Source organism: Rhinatrema bivittatum, chromosome 5 (assembly GCF_901001135.1).
Source record: "Rhinatrema bivittatum chromosome 5, aRhiBiv1.1, whole genome shotgun sequence".
In the NCBI taxonomy this organism is placed as follows: Eukaryota; Metazoa; Chordata; class Amphibia; order Gymnophiona; family Rhinatrematidae; genus Rhinatrema; species Rhinatrema bivittatum.
The window spans coordinates 57716748-57735390 of record NC_042619.1 but is presented as its reverse complement, the minus strand read 5'-3'; positions in this window follow the sequence as shown (position 1 = coordinate 57735390).

Genomic DNA, 18643 nt, shown 5'->3' with positions numbered 1-18643 from the left:
ATTTAGCCATAGGGGATTTTAAGGCGCTATGTGCAGCTTGCGGCATTAGTTTACCACAACTTTCAGCAGTAAGCGCACGTCCACGGCTTATCACCCATATTGCCGATGGAATTCCTTTCCAAGGACAAGATAGGATAGATTTGGTAAATGCTTTAAATGTCCTGTATCCTACCAGCATAGATTTTACAGCCATCACCGCAGCCAAATGGGATGGCTTAACTGATTTTGCAATGCACTTGACAAAATGTATGGACATGTATAAGGCACAAACCGGGCAGGATGCTGATATACAGCCAAACATCCCTGTATTTTTACATTTATTCTATGCTACTTTGCCTGCAAATATGCAGACTAATTTGAATAATGTTGTGGCACTTTCAACAAAAACATGGCCAGAGGTGAGAAACACTTTAATGCATTTCGCCTCAGTGCATTGCAAAATGATAAGAACTTCTAATAAAGAGCAACAGAAAATGGCTAGCAAATTAATGACACTACAGATAGCGGACTTAGAGGAGAAAAAGAATATGAAAACACAAAGAATTCAGGATACAGTAAACCTACAAGGCAGTGATATACAGGATTGTTATGTGATACAGGGTCCTCCGCGTACCCCGTATGCAGGAATATATCAGGGAGCATATCCCTCCTATATCCCCCGAGGTCGAGGGATGAGAAGGGGAAGGGGAGGAAGAGGTTTTGCACAAGGGATAATGAATAGACCGTCCCCTGATAGAAGAGCTCATGTGCAGTGTTGGAATTGCCAGTCATTTGGACACTATGCAACTGAATGCAGGCGATCAGGAGTCCCTGATCATACACAACAGACACCGCCGCCGCTTAACCAAACATTGCAGACACCACCGTTATCTGCACCAGATCAGTTACAGGCTGGCCAACAGCCCTCACAATTCCCTGTGTGGGGCCAAGGTAATTATTGACAGACTTCGGGGAATGAAGGAATAATGCAGGGTGATACTGTATTTTTACAGAATTCAGAGCCGTTTGTGCAATTATTAGTAGGTCCTCAGCAGGTTCCAATGCAATTTTTGATTGATACAGGCGCTACATCATCTGTTATTTGTGTTAAACCAAGCGCTGTAAAAAGATCCATTGAAACAAACACCACTATTGGCTTTGATGGCAAGCCCAGTAAAAAACATTTAACTGAATTAACCCCAGTAGTAATTAACACTACACAAGGTAAAAGAGAAGCTTCAGTTAAATTCTTAATTGCTGAACATTGCCCTGTAAATTTACTAGGACGAGACTTACTTACTCAATTTGGATTAACTCTCACCTTTAAAATCCCAGCATCTAAAAGCCTCCTTTCATTACTCACTTCAATAGGAAGCGAGGAGGAGAATGAAATCCCGGATGAATGGAAATGGGATCAACTACCTTTAGATTTATGGAGCACAGAGGAAGCTCCTTATGGTAGAGCAAAAACAGCTCCGGCTTATCGAATTAAAACAGTACCATTTGAGCTGGGACCAAATGTGAGCCCTTATCCAGTAAAAGAAAAATTAATGGAACCTACTATGAAACATATTGCTAGATTGTTAAAACATGGTATTATTGAAGAATCACAGTCACCCTATAATACTCCTTTGTTCCCTGTGCCAAAAGGAGAAAATGATGTCAGAATTGTTCATGATTTACGTGCATTGAATGATATAGTGATTCCACAATATCCAGTTTGTGCTAATCCTCTGACATTATTACAAACACAGCCCATATATAAGTTCAACTCTGTCATTGATTTATCTAATGCATTCTTTGCAATTCCTCTACATACTGCTTCTCGTGATCTAACATCTTTTGTATTAGGCACAAAGGCTTATCGGTGGGCACGGATGCCCCAAGGTTTTACAGATAGCCCGACTGTATTTTCAAAACAATTGAACAAGGATCTAGAGCAGTTCAGAAGTATTTTACCTAAATCAGTATCTTTATTTACATATGTTGATGACATATTGCTTTCTGCTGAAACTAAAATAGAATGTTGTGAATGGACATTTAAATTATTACAAAGGCTTGGTGAGGCAGGATATAAATGTAATCAACAGAAATGTGTATTAGCTAAGACTCAAGTAAATTTTCTAGGTCAAATAATATCCTCAGCTACTAAACACATAACAAAGGACCTATTGTTAGAACTACAGAAACAGGAGTTTCCCCAGAATTTAAAGCAATTACGAGGTTTATTGGGAACTTTTAATTACTGTCGACAATGGATACCAAGTTATTCAGCGTGCATTTCTCCTCTACTGAGACACTTACAGGTACCGGCTGGTACTGTTTCTAATGCGCAAATAAAATTGACTGAAGATGACGAAATGGTAATACAAGATGTATTACAGACTTTACTACAGGCTGAACCCTTAGGTACTGTAGACCCCAGGCTGAAAGTGCATATATGGGTCCGAGACATGGGAAACACATGGGCTGCTTTTGTAAATCAAGAAGATACACCGAAACAAGCAGTGGCATTTCTATCTGGATCCTATAGTCCAGTGGAAATGGCTCTACCTGAAATTCCAAAGTTATTAACTGCTATTGTCGCCGCTATTGGTAAATGGCGAGCTATGATGCCATATAGCTCGTTAATTTTACACTGCGCTCATTCAATACATCATTTGCTAACGACTAGTCAGGCTGCATTGACAGCAACCAGATTTGGAAAATATCAAACAATATTGACTGGCCAAGATATAGTAACAGCACCTCTCACGAAAGCTCAGAATAAGTTATTAGATTGTTTTTTTCCTAGTAATGTACAGAGACAAATTGAAAGAAAAGACATCCCGGACCTTTTACTGACCCAGTTTGATCCCCTTGACAAGGGACTAATATGGTTTACAGATGGGGCACAGAAAGACCAGCAAGCAGCGTTTGCAGCATTAAGTGTTACACCCAGTTTAGATATTATTACCAAAATACAGTATCAAACAGAGAAAGGTGTAACAGCACAAGAAGCTGAACTCCTTGCTGTAATAGCAGCTTTGAAATCTTCAGGAATAAAAGAGCACTGCACGATCTATACTGATAGTTCATATGTAGTTAGTTCTCTACAATACCATTTATTGAAATGGAAAAGAAGGGGAATGATTACTGCCACGGGTCAGCCCTTACAACATATCAACAACTGGAAACAAATACTGAACTTATTATCAAAAAGGGAAGGGGTTGGTTCTAAAACTGCTATAGTATGGACGCCAGCACATACTGGACATATGAGCTTTGAGGCACAAGGAAATGACCTAGCAGATAAAGCTGCTACAGAAGTGCTTACCGTGAAACTAATGACTATGCAAACACGGTTTAGCTCAGAATTAATGCATACTCCATATCCCATGCCACTTGACATATTCCATGAACAACCTAGTGGTGAGGAATTACAGAAATGGGTGACAATTGGATGTTATAAAAAAGGGAAAGAATGGCTCCACCCTAATGGAAAAAAATGTTTGACAACATCAGAAGTGTTGCGATACTTCTTTGCATGGCATGCAACCATGCATCTGTCTGCCACTGCACTATTAGCAGGCATACAAAGTAATCATTGGAACCAGAATCTTTATGCTTTAGCTGTACAGATAATTCATAACTGTTTAGTCTGTTCTACTCATATAGCTCGTCGAGGCCCAGCTGTGAGTCCTGGGAACTTGCCTATCCCCCAGGGACCAGGTTTGGAATGGCACATTGATTACACTGATATGATTGAAGCAGTTAAAGGAAAATGGTATGTATTGGTATGGGTGGATAGCTTTTCACATTGGATAGAAGCTTTCCCATGTACAAAAGAAACAGCTCATGTAGTTATTGATACCTTTTTACATAGAATTTTACCAGCCCATGGATGTCCGATCAAAATTGTATCTGATAATGGGACACACTTTAATAATCAAATTATGAATGAATTACAAGAGATCTGTAATATTATCCATCGACGTGTGTCAGTCTATAAGCCAACCTCGAATGGTTTGGTAGAACGATATAATGGAATATTGAAAACCAAATTGAGGGTATTACTAGCAGCATTAAATAAAAACAAAACAAACAAATTATATACCTGGTTGGATGTATTACCATTGGCCTTAATGAATATACGGAATACGCCAGGTACAATCCATGAGATTACTCCATTTCAATTACAGACAGGACGGATTATGAATCCGGTGAGAATAAGACAAACTGATACTCAAGTAGAGTATTGGAAAAAAGTTCAGCCCCTAGTAGCCATGGCAGCAGATCTAATACAGACTGAATCGAAAAAGGTTCCTAAACAATCTTTTTGCGCTTCCTTTTCAGTAGGTGATCAAGTGCTACGAAAGAATTACACCCACAAGACTTGGAAGGATCCGATATACGTTGGACCTTTCACTATCACAGACCTCAGCCATACTGCTGCTAAACTATCTGAACATTCCACTTGGGTACATTTGTCGGATATACGGACATTTAATCAGATACTATAATTGGACTGTTGCATTATCTTTTCTCTCTGAAGTAGACTGACGACTGCAGGAAATGAAAATGTTATGTTTACTAACCTGTTTATATGTACTAATATATACATGGCCACTTGTTACTTCTTTCCCTCTCCAACAGGCCCCTGTTTCAGGATTAACAAATTTGTGGGTACAGACAATACAAGAATTAGTAAAGGCTCTTCCAGCAGATATTACGGATTGTATCGTCTGCACTCCACATCAAAAAGCCCATTCACATGTCCCAGCCATTTCCTTTCCAGTTCCATTACACCATATTTTAGGATTTAAAGATAATGGACAACACAATATGACCATAGATCCATTAGCAGGACAAACATGGACACAATATTTGGGTAATGCCAAACCTCCCCCACTTACAGCCGATTTACCAAAAAATGGTTTTCTTTGCCTTAGTAATGTTACTTCCCCGAACCCTATTCCTTGCAACTATACTTACTCCACATACAATACAACATGGATTATTCGTAAGGGAACCATCTTACCCAGCACTCCTTTCACTGACATTGTAATAAGCTGTAATTGCACATTTTCACATATTACTGCATCTCCTCCACCAGGTTGCCTCCCATGTATAGCAAATCTGTCCAAGATTGTACATGTAGCCACCGACACCCAATACATACGCACTTTCAATTCCACATACACTGTCTGTCCACGTCTGTGTGACCTCTTCAACATAGCAGACAATAACTGTTCATCTGAAAATGACTTATCTTTGGTTCCTTGTAGTGTATTAGGAAAATATAAATCTCCTTTTGTTTATGGCCCTTATGACAATAGCAATGATACCGTAATACAAAACTTTGCAAATCTTTATGTTGGACATTATTGGTTGCGTGATGGAATAGTCTTCCTCAAACTCCCTGCATACTATGAATTTTGTGTGTTAGTTACATTTAACTATTTTTCTCGAATTATTCCATTAAATCACCCTATGCATACCCGCTCCCGAAGGAGTGTTCCCTCAGCTGTCCCTGAAGATCAAGCAATCCAACTCTCATTGGATTATATTAACTCCACCTACCCTTTAACTAAAACTAGATTAGACGCATTAAGCTATACCTCATGGTTACCATTTGCCCAACCTGCAGTTGCAGCTGAATTGGGAATGGCCATTCGGCGACTACAATCTGTCCTCCATGTAGTCACGCATGAATTAGAGATTGCCCTTAAAGCCCTTCAAGACACGGTAGATGAATTAACTACGGTTTCTACATATAATCGACATGGTCTGGACTATATATTGGCTGCCCAAGGCGGATTGTGTACGGTACTTAATAGCTCTGAATGTTGTACAGTAGTGGTTAATCGCTCTCATATAGTTTACAACGCAATGCAAAAGATACAAGAACTGGCTAGACTTCAAGTTAGCGATTTTGAGGGAGGAATCTCAGTAACTTGGTGGGATTCCATAACCTCCTGGTTTTCTAACTTATCTAGTCATTTGAAGGGGATAGTAGGAGTTTTTCTTGGATTACTAGTTTTAGGTATAATGTTATGTTTTTGTATTCCATGTATTTGTTCAGTATTACAATATTGTCGACCAAAGATGCCAACACCAAAACCAGTAACCAATATGATAGCGTATAGCAATATAAACTTGAGAACTACTAGAATGATCCAAACCACAATCAGTACAGATGATAGCTGGGAAATGGAAAGTGAGAGCAGTTAAAAGGGAGGTCCTAGGGAGGTGTCCACAGATACAAAGAAGAAAACACAAAGAAGAAAACCCTAGTCTCTATGCTGTTCCCCTGTGTGAAGAATGAAGACACCTAATGTGAGCCAGAGTCAATCTGGCTCAAGGGAGGATTGTAGAACATACTGATGGAAAAAATACCAGAGGCCTCAAAATGAATTAAGGCTCTGAAGAAAGAAGAAGAAGCTATGGTGAACTATGGCCTAGTTTTGCAAAGCAACCTATGGCCTAGTAACACACACATTAGCAGAATCCAGGTGAAACGTCAACAAGTAAGTCACAGGATGAGCATAAGATAAGAAGATGAAGGATCGGAGAAAGGGTATCTGTGAAGATAACAGATCTGAAAAAGGGTATCTGTGAAGAAAGTTTGTGCATATGAAGTAAGATAAGATTAAACGGGAACAAAGAGTAGCTGCACTTAGCAGCAAGGTTAACTGAAATCTTGTGGTTTTGGAACAAATAGTAGTTATCAATTAGCTTACAGAAAATGTATATAAAAAGAGCTTGCAAAAAGAAAAAATTAAGCAAATGTTCCAGACCATAGATGTGCTATGTACATGTTGTAAGTATACCTTTGCTTCCTGCGTATACCATTGCTTATACTCAGTATAATAAATATATTATTGTGTGATTTAAGACTTAGTCAGAGTTGTTATTACAAACAAAGGCCATGTAATCTGAAGATGTGATGAAAAAATAGCATGCCAACTCAGGAGCAGATGGTAGGCCCGGTAGAGGGACAAAATGGGCCATCTTTGAAAATTGATCTATTGTTACCCATACAACAATATGGCTCTTAGATGGAGGTAAGTCCACGATGAAATCCGTAGACAGGTGGGTCCATGGTTCCTCGGGAGCTGGAAGTGGTTGAAGCAAACCCCAGGGTCGACCGACTGGGGGTTTTTGTTGTGCACAAGACTTACAGGATTCAACGTATGCTTTAGCATCAGAGACCATAGTGGGCCACCAGAAGAATCTCTGGAGCAGCGCCAAGGTTCGTGCTTGCCCTGGGTGACCAGCAAACTTTGAGCCATGTGCCAACTGGAGGACTCTATCTCGGAGTCATCAGGGCACAACAGTCTTCCCAGTAGGAACTGGGTGAGTAGCGGATAAGCAAATACAGGCTGTATCTATATGGCCGGGTTCTTCCGGAGCATCTTCAGGCTTGAAAGAGTGAGATAGGGCATCTGCCCGGAGGTTTTTCTCAGCTGGACGGTAACGGAGTTCAAAGTTGAACCTGGAGAAGAATAATGTCCATCAGGCTTGACGGGCGTTGAGACGTTGGGCCTGTCTCAAATGTTCCAGGTTCTTGTGGTCAGTGAATACTACGAATTTGTGTTGAGCACCCTCTAACCACTGGTACTATTCTTTGAGGGCCAGTTTGATGGCATTTAACTTGAGAACTTGTGAGAGTAGAATGAACATGAGACTATGGATCCAGAAGCGGTGCATTGGCTCAGGACTGCCCCAGCCCCAATCGTGGAGGCATCCACTTCCACCTGAAGGGGCGGTTTGGGTCAGGGTGGTGAAGACAAGACCCAGACAGGAAGGCTTCTTTAAGGCAGTTGAAGGCTGGGATTACTTACGGTGTCCAATTTCGAGTATCTTGGCCCTTCCGAGTCAATGCAGTCAGAGGGTTGAATAGTGTGGAATAGTGTGGTATAAAATGGCGATAATAATTTGAGAACCCTAAGAACCTCTGAAGAGCCTTAAGACCCATGGGCTGTGGCCAGTCTTGGATTCCTTTTAACTTGGCAGGGTCCATAGAGAATTCTCGTTGGGAAATAATGTATCCAAGGAAAGGCAGACTGGGTTTCTCAAATAAACACTTATCCAACTTCGCGAATAAGTGATTCTCTCAAAGGCATTGGAGGACAGTATGGACATCATTGCGGTGTGTGGCCAAATCTTTAGAAAAGACAAGGATATCATCCAGGTATGCCACAACCTTGGTATACAAAAGATCTCTGAAAATTGTGTTCATCATTAGTTGGAAAACTGCGGGCGCATTACAGAGACCTAAGGGCATCACCAGGTATTCATAATGCCTGTCTCTGGTGTTAAAAGCTGTCTTCCAAATATCGTCAGGACGGATTTGTACCAAGTTGAACGCCCCGCGTAAATCCAACTTGGTAAATATGGATTCTCCATGCAGGCGATCAAATAGTTCTGAGATCAGTGGCAGAGGGTACTTGTCTTTACGGGTAATGGAATTCATGCCATGATAGTTGATGCACGATCTGAGGGACCAATCCTTCTTGGTCACGAAATGAATCCTGCCCTGGCAGGAGAAGTAGAGGGGCGGATGAACCCCTTCGCAAGGTTTTCTTGAATGTACTCCGTCATGGCCTTTGTCTTGGGGAGAGACAGAGGATAGGTATGCCCTCGGGGAGGCATGGTCCCAGATAGGAGGTCTATGGGACAATAAAACCTCCGAAGAGGTGGGAGAAGGTCTGCTTTTTGCTTGGAAAATATGTCTTCGAAATCCGCATATGGAGCGGGTATGCCTGAAGAAGTGGCAGCCAAAAGAGCCACAGGTGGCGGTAACACTTTACGTAGACAGGACTGGTGGCAGGTGGAACCCCATTCCTCCAGTTGGAGTGACCCCCAATCAAATTGAGGGGAATGACGATGGAGCCAAGGTAGCCCTAAGACCACCAGATGAATGGATTTCTCCAGTACCAGTAACTCAATTTCTTTTGTGTGGAGGGTGCCAGTGCATAACTGAACTGGCTCTGTAGTGAGGAATATGCGACCGGGTAGAGTTTCCCCATAAATGGAAGCAATGCACAAGGAGGTCTCCAGAGGACGGGTCTTTATACCCAGGAGTTGAACTAGATGCTTGAGGATAAAATTACCTCCTGCTCTGGAATCCAACAGAGCAAGAACTGGAAAAGACCGGGAGTCCCAGATCAGGTTAACTGGTACAGACAATTGAGGGGCCGGAGACGTTGCGCCCAAGTTCAGGACCCCTACTAAACTTAGGCCGGGAAGTTTCCCGAACAGACGGGGCAGGCCTGTAGATGGTGGCCAGGTGCTCCGCAATACAGACACAGACCGGTTTGTCTCTGCAGAGGCGCTCTTCCAGGGTCAGCCGCCCACGGTCCAGCTGCATGGGCTCTTCCGTCTTAGCCACAATAGCGACCCTACTGGAGACAGGGCTGGTGGTAGGTGGCGAACGGGATTGAACCCGAGAGGGCATCTTGGGCATCCAACTCTCCCGGTGATGCTCTTGGAGATGATGATCTATTTGGCCCATCAAGTCTATAAGGTCCTCAAGAGAGGAAGGGAGATCCCGTGCAGCTAGCTCATCCTTCAGCTGTGGGGAAAGTCCATCTAGGTAGATAGCTCACAGGCAGTCTTCCTGCCAAGTGAGTTCAGAAGCCAATTCCGAAATTCAATAGTGTAGTTGAAAAGACTTCTTTGACCTTGATGAACGTGTAACAAACTAGTGCTTGCCACGGCATGCCACCCAGGATCATCAAAGGTCCATCGGAACACAGCCACAAACCGAGACAACTCCCTTAGGAGGGAGTCCGATTGCTCCCACAGGGGAGAAGCCCAGGCCAGTGCCTTCCCTTCAAGATGAGACAAGATAAAGGTGACCTTGGTCAATTCATCCTGGAAGAAGGAGGGCTGCAGAGTGAACTGCATATAGCATTGGTTGATGAACCCTCTGCATAGCTTGGAGTCACTGGTGAAGCGCGGGGGCTCTGGTCGGGCCAACAAGGCTCTAGGCGTAGAAGGTGATGGCTGTGGATGAGAAGGAGCCAATACTGGAACCGGATTGCTGGTGAGGGCATCAAGCCGGACGTGGAAATGCTTAATGGAGGAGGCCAGTGCCTCAAGAAACTGCTGCTGTTCTTGTACTTTGGATGCCAGGCCGTCAATGGCCTGGAAGGCACGCGCTCCACCGAGTCCTTGGCCTTTGCAACCTGATGCGCAGGAGGTGAACCTTTGGGCCGAGGTGGGGTTGACGCAACCCGTAGGTAGGGACCTACGGGTCATCACCATCGGCAGGTGGAGTGGGTTGATGAACAGATGCTGGCTGGAACTTCACCAATACCAGCCCTCATTCCCCTCAGATTGAGCCTTTGGATGCCGGGGCCAGCTGGACTTAGGTGGGCTTCTGTGGGTTGTCGATGAGGAGGAGATCGAGGTCAGCCCAGATATAGCAGGAGAGAGATGGTACAGGCTTATACTGGACAAGGTAGTGTCCTGGAGACTCAGGCACCAATGGAACGAAGACAGACAGGGGGCACCCAAGCAAGAGCAGGCCGGAACCTGAATAGACCAAGTCCAGGATGTAGGCTGAAGAGGTGTTGTAGAACAAGCTTGAGTCAGGGCTGGCAGCAATCTGGAAGTGGTGGCAAGCAAGGCTGAGGTCTGATCGCAGAGATAATCAAGCATAGTCAAATGATGCAGAGGTCTGGGTCTGGAGAGAGGCAACGACGTAATCAGGCAATGCAGAGTAGGGATGTGAATCGTGTCCTCGATCGTCTTAACGATCGATTTCGGCTGGGAGGGGGAGGGAATCGTATTGTTGCCGTTTGGGGGGGGTAAAATATCGTGAAAAAATCGTTAAAAATCGAAAAATCGAAAAACCGGCACATTAAAACCCCTAAAACCCACCCCCGACCCTTTAAATTAAATCCCCCACCCTCCCGAACCCCCCCCCAAATAACTTAAATAACCTGCGGGTCCAGCGGCGGTCCGGAACGGCAGCGGTCCGGAACGGGCTCCTGCTCCTGAATCTTGTCGTCTTCAGCCGGCGCCATTTTCCAAAATGGCGCCGAAAAATGGCGGCGGCCATAGACGAAAAAGATTGGACGGCAGGAGGTCCTTCCGGACCCCCGCTGGACTTTTGGCAAGTCTCGTGGGGGTCAGGAGGCCCCCCACAAGCTGGCCAAAAGTTCCTGGAGGTCCAGCGGGGGTCAGGGAGCGATTTCCCGCCGCGAATCGTTTTCGTACGGAAAATGGCGCCGGCAGGAGATCGACTGCAGGAGGTCGTTCAGCGAGGCGCCGGAACCCTCGCTGAACGACCTCCTGCAGTCGATCTCCTGCCGGCGCCATTTTCCGTACGAAAACGATTCGCGGCGGGAAATCGCTCCCTGACCCCCGCTGGACCTCCAGGAACTTTTGGCCAGCTTGTGGGGGGCCTCCTGACCCCCACGAGACTTGCCAAAAGTCCAGCGGGGGTCCGGAAGGACCTCCTGCCGTCCAATCTTTTTCGTCTATGGCCGCCGCCATTTTTCGGCGCCATTTTGGAAAATGGCGCCGGCTGAAGACGACAAGATTCAGGAGCAGGAGCCCGTTCCGGACCGCTGCCGTTCCGGACCGCCGCTGGACCCGCAGGTTATTTAAGTTATTGGGGGGGGGGGGTTCGGGAGGGTGGGGGATTTAATTTAAAGGGTCGGGGGTGGGTTTTAGGGGGTTTTAGTGTGCCGGCTCACGATTCTAACGATTTATAACGATAAATCGTTAGAATCTGTATTGTATTGTGTTCCATAACGGTTTAAGACGATATTAAAATTATCGGACGATAATTTTAATCGTCCTAAAACGATTCACATCCCTAATGCAGAGGTCCGGGTCTGGAGAGAGGCAACGACGTAGTCAGGCAATATAGAGGTCTGGGTCTGGAGAGAGGCAACGGTGTGGTCAGACAAAGCAGAAGTCTGGGGTTGGAGAGAACCAATGGCGTAGTCAGGCAAAGCAGATTCAAAGTCCATGTAGGCAATCCGAGGAAAGGTGAAGAACAGGAATGTAGGAGCAAAGGAATCAGGAACCAGGATCAGTGAGGAACAGGAACATGGGAGCGAGACGAATCTCTCAGGAGGCAACGAGTACTCGACCAGCAAGGAGACCTGTTGCAAAGGCAACGCTAGGGAGCGGAGCCTGGGCTTAAGTACCGGTGCTCTGCTGATGTCATCATCCGGGGCTACGGCTCGGTTCCCGCCGTGAGCCCTTCTTAAGTACTATTGATGCACGTGCGTGCCTAGGGAGGGGTGCGGCTCCGAGTAGCAGCGTCTCACGGTGGGCCACGCGGAGAGGCCCGACGTGCAGCACTGGCAGTGGTGGCTGGACTGGGAACACCAGGGTCTGTAGCTGAGCCGGGTGCACCAGGGGAGGCCCGAGGACAGAGCTGGCAGCCTACCGCCACCAGAGACAAGGAACCAGGTACTGGGGTTACTGTAGAGAGGTGATGGGGCCATGCTGCTGGTCTGCCGTGGATCGCACATGTAACAATCTGGGCATAAAGAGAGCCTTTCTCTCACCAGAGGAATGAATGTAGGTGCTCTAATTCAGCCTCTTTATCTTAAGACTGTGTAGGGGGAGGAAAAAGTCTTTCCTTTTACTCATATCTCTAACCTCTTCATATAATATCTGGGGAGTGAAGGGAGGTGAGTGCTGTACAGAGGTCAGGTCTTATACAACAAATGAAGGGTATCAAGGAAATTAAAAGAAATCCCTTCATCACCCACACTGATGTCTTCAATGGCATCCTCAGGGTTGAAAGCATGGTGCTTAGTGACTTGGATTTCATTCACATCTTGAAGGAAAGATCTATTCTATTCAAATGCTACTCATGTAACATTATATAATGTATTCAGTCAATTTGTGTTTGAAGTAGTCATCGGCATCTGTGTCACAACTATATCCACTGTTTTGTTCCTGACTGACATTCCAAATTGCCCATTTATGTGTAAAGAAATATATATCACAACAAAACTGTATCATATGAGAGGGACACTTCTTATTAAACCCAATCTATACAAAATATATTAAACTATCTTGTTACCCACAATGTATTTAATATAAGGAAGACAGTATCAGAATGACTGTGCTTATGGTGTAATCCACTGACTCTCACCCACAAAGGGCCGCAGGCAGTATCAGCCTTTTTAGCACTGTTACTATAATCATTTACTGTTTCCTTATAAAAAATTTATTTTATATTTTCAAAAAATTTTTTTAGTGTTTATCCAAAAATCTCATCAAATAATTCTAAATTTCTTTTTTCATTTATGGCACCTCTTTTCTCTTAAATTCAATATATGGCTACCATGCAGCTCTTTAGAAATTCACTATATGTAAAAAGAGATACTTAGCCAAATTAGTTGTTCAAATATCTCATAATTCCACCCGACATGGACCATGTTTTGGCTAAACAAGCCTTCTTCAGGGGAAAGATCATCCTACTGTAATCAATAGAGATGTGAATCGTTACGGGACTCGTTTCCGGTATTGGGTTCATAGAACGGCGGAAAATCTTCATTTCCCATGGTTCTGAACGCTTTTTTTTTCGGATGTCCCGAGCCAAAAGAAAAAACCTCACCCGACCCTTTAAATCAAATTATTTAGAATCCCCCACCCTCCCGACCCCCCTATACTTTTCTAAAGTACCTGGTGGTCCAGCGGGGGTCCTGGGAGCGATCTCCCACTCTCAGGCTGTCGGCTGCCAGTAAGCAAAATGGCGCCGATGCCCCTTTGCCCTTACCATGTGACAGGGGCTATCGGTGCCATTGGCCGGCCCCTATCACATGGTAGGAACAATGGCTGGCCCGCACCATTTTTTAAGATGGCGCTGGCTGTCCATTGCTCCTACCATGTGACAGGGGCTGGCCAATGGCACCGATAGCCCCTGTCACATGGTAAGGGCAAAGGGCCATCGGTGCCATTTTGATTAGTGGCAGTCGACGGCCCGAGAGCGGGAGATCGCTCCCAGGACTCCCGCTGGACCACCAGGTACTTTAGAAAAGTTTTGGGGGGTCAGGAGGGTGGGGGATTCTAAATAATTTGATTTAAAGGGTCAGGGTGGGTTTGAGGGTTGTTTTTCTGTGTGCCCTTTCTTCCCGCCCCCCGCAAAACGATAAGAAAACAGCACAAAAATTTTGTGGGGTTTTCCTATCACTTTCGGGGGACACCCCCCCCCCCCCGATACCTGACGAATAAGAAAATATCATACGATATTTTCATCCGTCAGAAAAACGATTCACATCCCTAGCAATCAAAGACATCAGCCCGATATTCTCTGTACCAGAGGAGTACTGCTCGTCTCTAATACCTCAAGTCCGAATACTGGCATCTTGGCGTCTCAAATTGAGATGATGTCTTTGAGTACCGTATTATTGGGTGAGGCAGTGGAGAATGGAAAGAGCCATGTGCTTGCTTAAGGAGCATCTCCGACCCCAAATCTGTACCATTTCAAAAATCAACAGGGCCAGGGGCCAGAAACTTCCCCAGTCCCTCACTTAGCCCTTCTGTGTGAGTCTGGTTGTTGTAAAGAGCAGGAATGATGTCAATTCAATCCTGCCTTGCATTGATCTTTTAATAGATAGCAGTACCAGCCCTCCTGAGAGATACCAAAGTGACGTTACTGATAAGAATATAAAAATTGCAATACTGGGTCAGACCGAGGGCCCATCAAGCCCATCATCCTGTTTCTAACAATGGCCAATCCAGGTCAAAAGTAACTGGCAGGATCCCAAACTGTAGATAGATCCCATGCTGCCAATGCCCAGGAATAAGTAGTGACTGTCCCCAAGTCTATCTCCTTAATAACCATTTATGGACTTGTCCTCCAGGAACTTGTCCAAAACTTTTTTAAACCCAGCTATGCTAACTGCTTTTACTACATATTCTGGCAATGAATTCCAGAGATTAATTGTGGTGTTGAGAAAAAAATAATTTTCTCCAATTTGTTTTAAATGTGCTACCTAGTTTCTGTATTTTTTGAAAGAATAAAATATGATCCCATTCACCTGTTGTATTCCACTCATGATTTTATAGACTTCTATAATATCCTGCCCCCTTCCCCCCCCCCCCAAAAAAGCTGTCTTTTATCCAAGCTAAACAGCTCTAACATTTTCAGCCTTTATTTCTCCTTTATCATTTTTGTTGCCCTTCTCTGTACATTTTCCAGTTTAGCTATATCTTTTTTGATAAATGGTGACCAGAATTGCACAGTGTACTCTAGGTGCAGTCTCATCATAGAGCTGTACAGAAGTATTATGACATTCTACTTTTTATTCTCCATTTCTTTCCAAATTATTGCTCACATTCTGTTTGCTTTTTTGACTGCTGCCCACACTGTTGAGGATTTTAAAGTATTGACCACGAAGACATCCAGATCGTTTTCCTGGGCAGTAACTTCTAATATGGAACCAAAAATTATCTAATACAGTGTGAGTTGCCTTTCCCTATGTGCATCCCTTTGCATTTGTCCACATTAAACTTTATCTGCCATTTGGATGCCCAGTCTCTCAGTCTCATAAGGTCTTCCTGCAATTTTTCATAATCTGTGATTTTAACCACTCAGAATAATTTTGTGCTGTCTGTAATTTGGAACACCTCATTGAAGTCTTTTCCAGATCATTTATAAATATATTAAAACGCACTGGTCTCAGTAAAAATCCCATAGGCACTCCACTATTTACCTATCTCCACTGAGAAAACTGACCATTTAGTTCTCTTCACTGTTTCCTATCTTTTAACCAGTTTGCAAACCACAATTGGACATTGCCTCCTATCCCATTATTATTTTTTTATCAGTAACTTTGTCAAATTCCTTCTGAAAATCCAGGCAAGGGATACCTATACACCAAGGATACTGTGAGTGTAGAATCCAGTGGGACAGTGAAGAGATTATACTGGCATACTAGGGATTCATTGGTGAAGTTGCCACCGGTCCTAGTGTCCTAAAAGTCATGAGTGTCAAGCAAGATCTTCCCCATGGTAAGGTGAATTGGCATCAGAATTTGGGGAAAGGAGCATGGTGGACCTAGGGTAGCCTCTCCTACAAACCTTAAGCCCTGGAGCCTCCTGGCTTCACAAGGCAATGAGGAGCAAAGTGCCCCTGCGTGGCACAATACAGGCACAGGCTGAGGTGCTGTCACCTCTATTTCTCCTCTGCTGACAATTTAAGATAATCCACTTACATGGGTTCTTCCTGGGGAGTACTGGGTTCTAGAGCTGGCAAGGTAACCTCTTGGCATTGAAAAGCGGGGGACAAGAGAATGGGGCATTGAGTCACATTCCTCTCATAGGCTCGCTCCTGAAACCAGAGATCTGGGTGGAGAGCAAAACTAATCAGAACCTTCAAGGTATCAGGCAAGTCATGGCCCCTACAGTCCAGGAGCCTTGCCATATCTGGAGTAGCTCAACAGCCAAGGAGGGTGACCAGCTGGGGGGTCATCAAGTATCATCTGGAACTTCCTCAAGAAGTTATTCAAGTTCTCTAGTAGTAGGTCATCATGCTCCAAAAGGGGGAACACCCAGGCAAGGGTGAAACCACACAAGGGGACAGAATGTACATGACCTTCTCCCGTCCAAGAGGAAGAGAGCTGCTTGCAACTTGAACCACATCCGACACTGATTCAGGAAGCCTTGACACTTTTTGGGGTCACCATCATACTGAGGCTGTAGAAGCAGATAGAGCATGGCAGTGGCAGGTTGCAAGAGGTTCTGGAGCATTTGTGAAAGTCAGAAAAATCTCAGGACGGGAAGAAAAGCCTTGCAGGAACTTTGCAATGTCATTCAGCTGGCCTTGCTGCTGTTTCAACTGAACAAAACATATAGTAACATATAATATTTTATAATCTTTATTTGTTTTTCACAAAATATTTCCCAAAAAACACTCATTTTAAAATTTCAAAGCGCAAACCCAAGGAATACCCACTTCAAAACCCAAACCTATACTCACACACCATTCATACTACCTTTCACACATATATTTTCTAAAAACCTTATTTTCCCCAAAAACCTTTTCTTATATATTAAAATTTTGCAAATATTACTTTCATTTTCAAAATGAATTTTTCTACAAGGAGAAAAAAATTTCTTATTACAATAAATTTTCGTAACTGCCAAATGATCACATCTTTTTCTTTTATCAACAGTTATACTCTCGACATCCTCCCGATCCTTCTATATCCACTTCATCCTCTCAACATGTTTCGCCTTTTCTCAGGCTTCTTCAGGAGAGCATCGAAGATTTTTCTGCTGCTCATAAAACTTCAACGTATTCGATTTAACAGTATTCCCATACAGGTCACATCTGTGCATCCAAAAAGCAATGGACGCAGTTAACAGATACGTTCCCCGACTCATGCTCTTCAATACATCTTAATTGAGCTTCCACAGGACAGCCGTTCTTACGGTATATCCTGTACTTCTTTTTCCAAATTACCTTACCAATTCCAAAAACAGTCGCCACCACTACCACGGCGGATGGGGAAAATAAGTTTCTTAGAAAATATATGTGTGAAAGGTAGTATGAATGGTGTGTGAGTATAGGTTTGGGTTTTGAAGTGGGTATTCCTTGGGTTTGTGCTTTGAAATTTTAAAAGGAGTGTTTTTTGGGAAATATTTTGTGAAAAACAAATAAAGATTATAAAATATTATATGTCACTATATGTTTTTGTTCGCTTGATTGTTCGTGATATATTGTTGATTTGCCAGTGCAGTTGTATCATTTAGCTGTTTCAACTGAAGCACAAATCCAGAGATGACAGAGACTTGAGATGAGTTTGCCAAGCTCATGGCTTTCACAAACTGTGATGAGTATGGTGCCTGTGAGCCTTCAGTGCTGTAGCATAGTTGACACAATCTTGTAGGCAAACCAACAAGGCCTAAGCCGACAACTGGCAAATGTGCCCTGTAGCAAGACAGGTTGGAGCTTCACCTATACCAGCTGCCTCCTATGCAGGTTGAGCTTTTGGGTTCTGGCAGCCGGCAGGGCTTAGGTTGCTCCCAAAGGTGGTCAAACAAGCAAGAGTCCAAGAACAAGAAAAGCTCAGAACAGGCAGCAAGAAGAATATAAAGAGAACAGGCCGAGGTTCAGGACAAGTAACAAACAAGCATGGTCTGGTCTAAGGCTAAGATCAGGTTCAGGCAGCAGGCAAGCATGGTCAGGCCCAATCTGAAGCAAGAGGTCAGTACCAGGAGATCAGGCCGAGGAAAAAACAAGGACAGATGAGGAAATGTTGGATGAGGGAAGGACGAGGACAGGCTAAATGAAGCAAAGCTGGACAAGGCAAGGAACAGGAAAACTGAGCAACACATATTGTGGCTAGACAGGAGACCCATTGTGAAGGTAGGTTGCTAGAATCACATCTGGGTAACAGGTAGAGAGGCCTAGTATGAGGGCCTTATAGCTAGACTCTCTCTCTCTCTCTCTCTCTCCTTCCCTCCTCCCCCAGTGGTTGTAGGTAGGAATTGTGGTACTTACCACAAAGTGCAAAAAAGTTATCACAGTTTGTGGTAATACCTGTGCTAAGATAGTGCACTTTGCGATAAACAGCCTATTACCATAAAAAACACCCCTTTTCCATTTTGATAAATCCAGGCCTAAGTTTGTTCCTGAGGCAATGGAGGGTAAAGTGACTTACCCAAGGAGCAACAGTGGGACTCAAACCCTGTT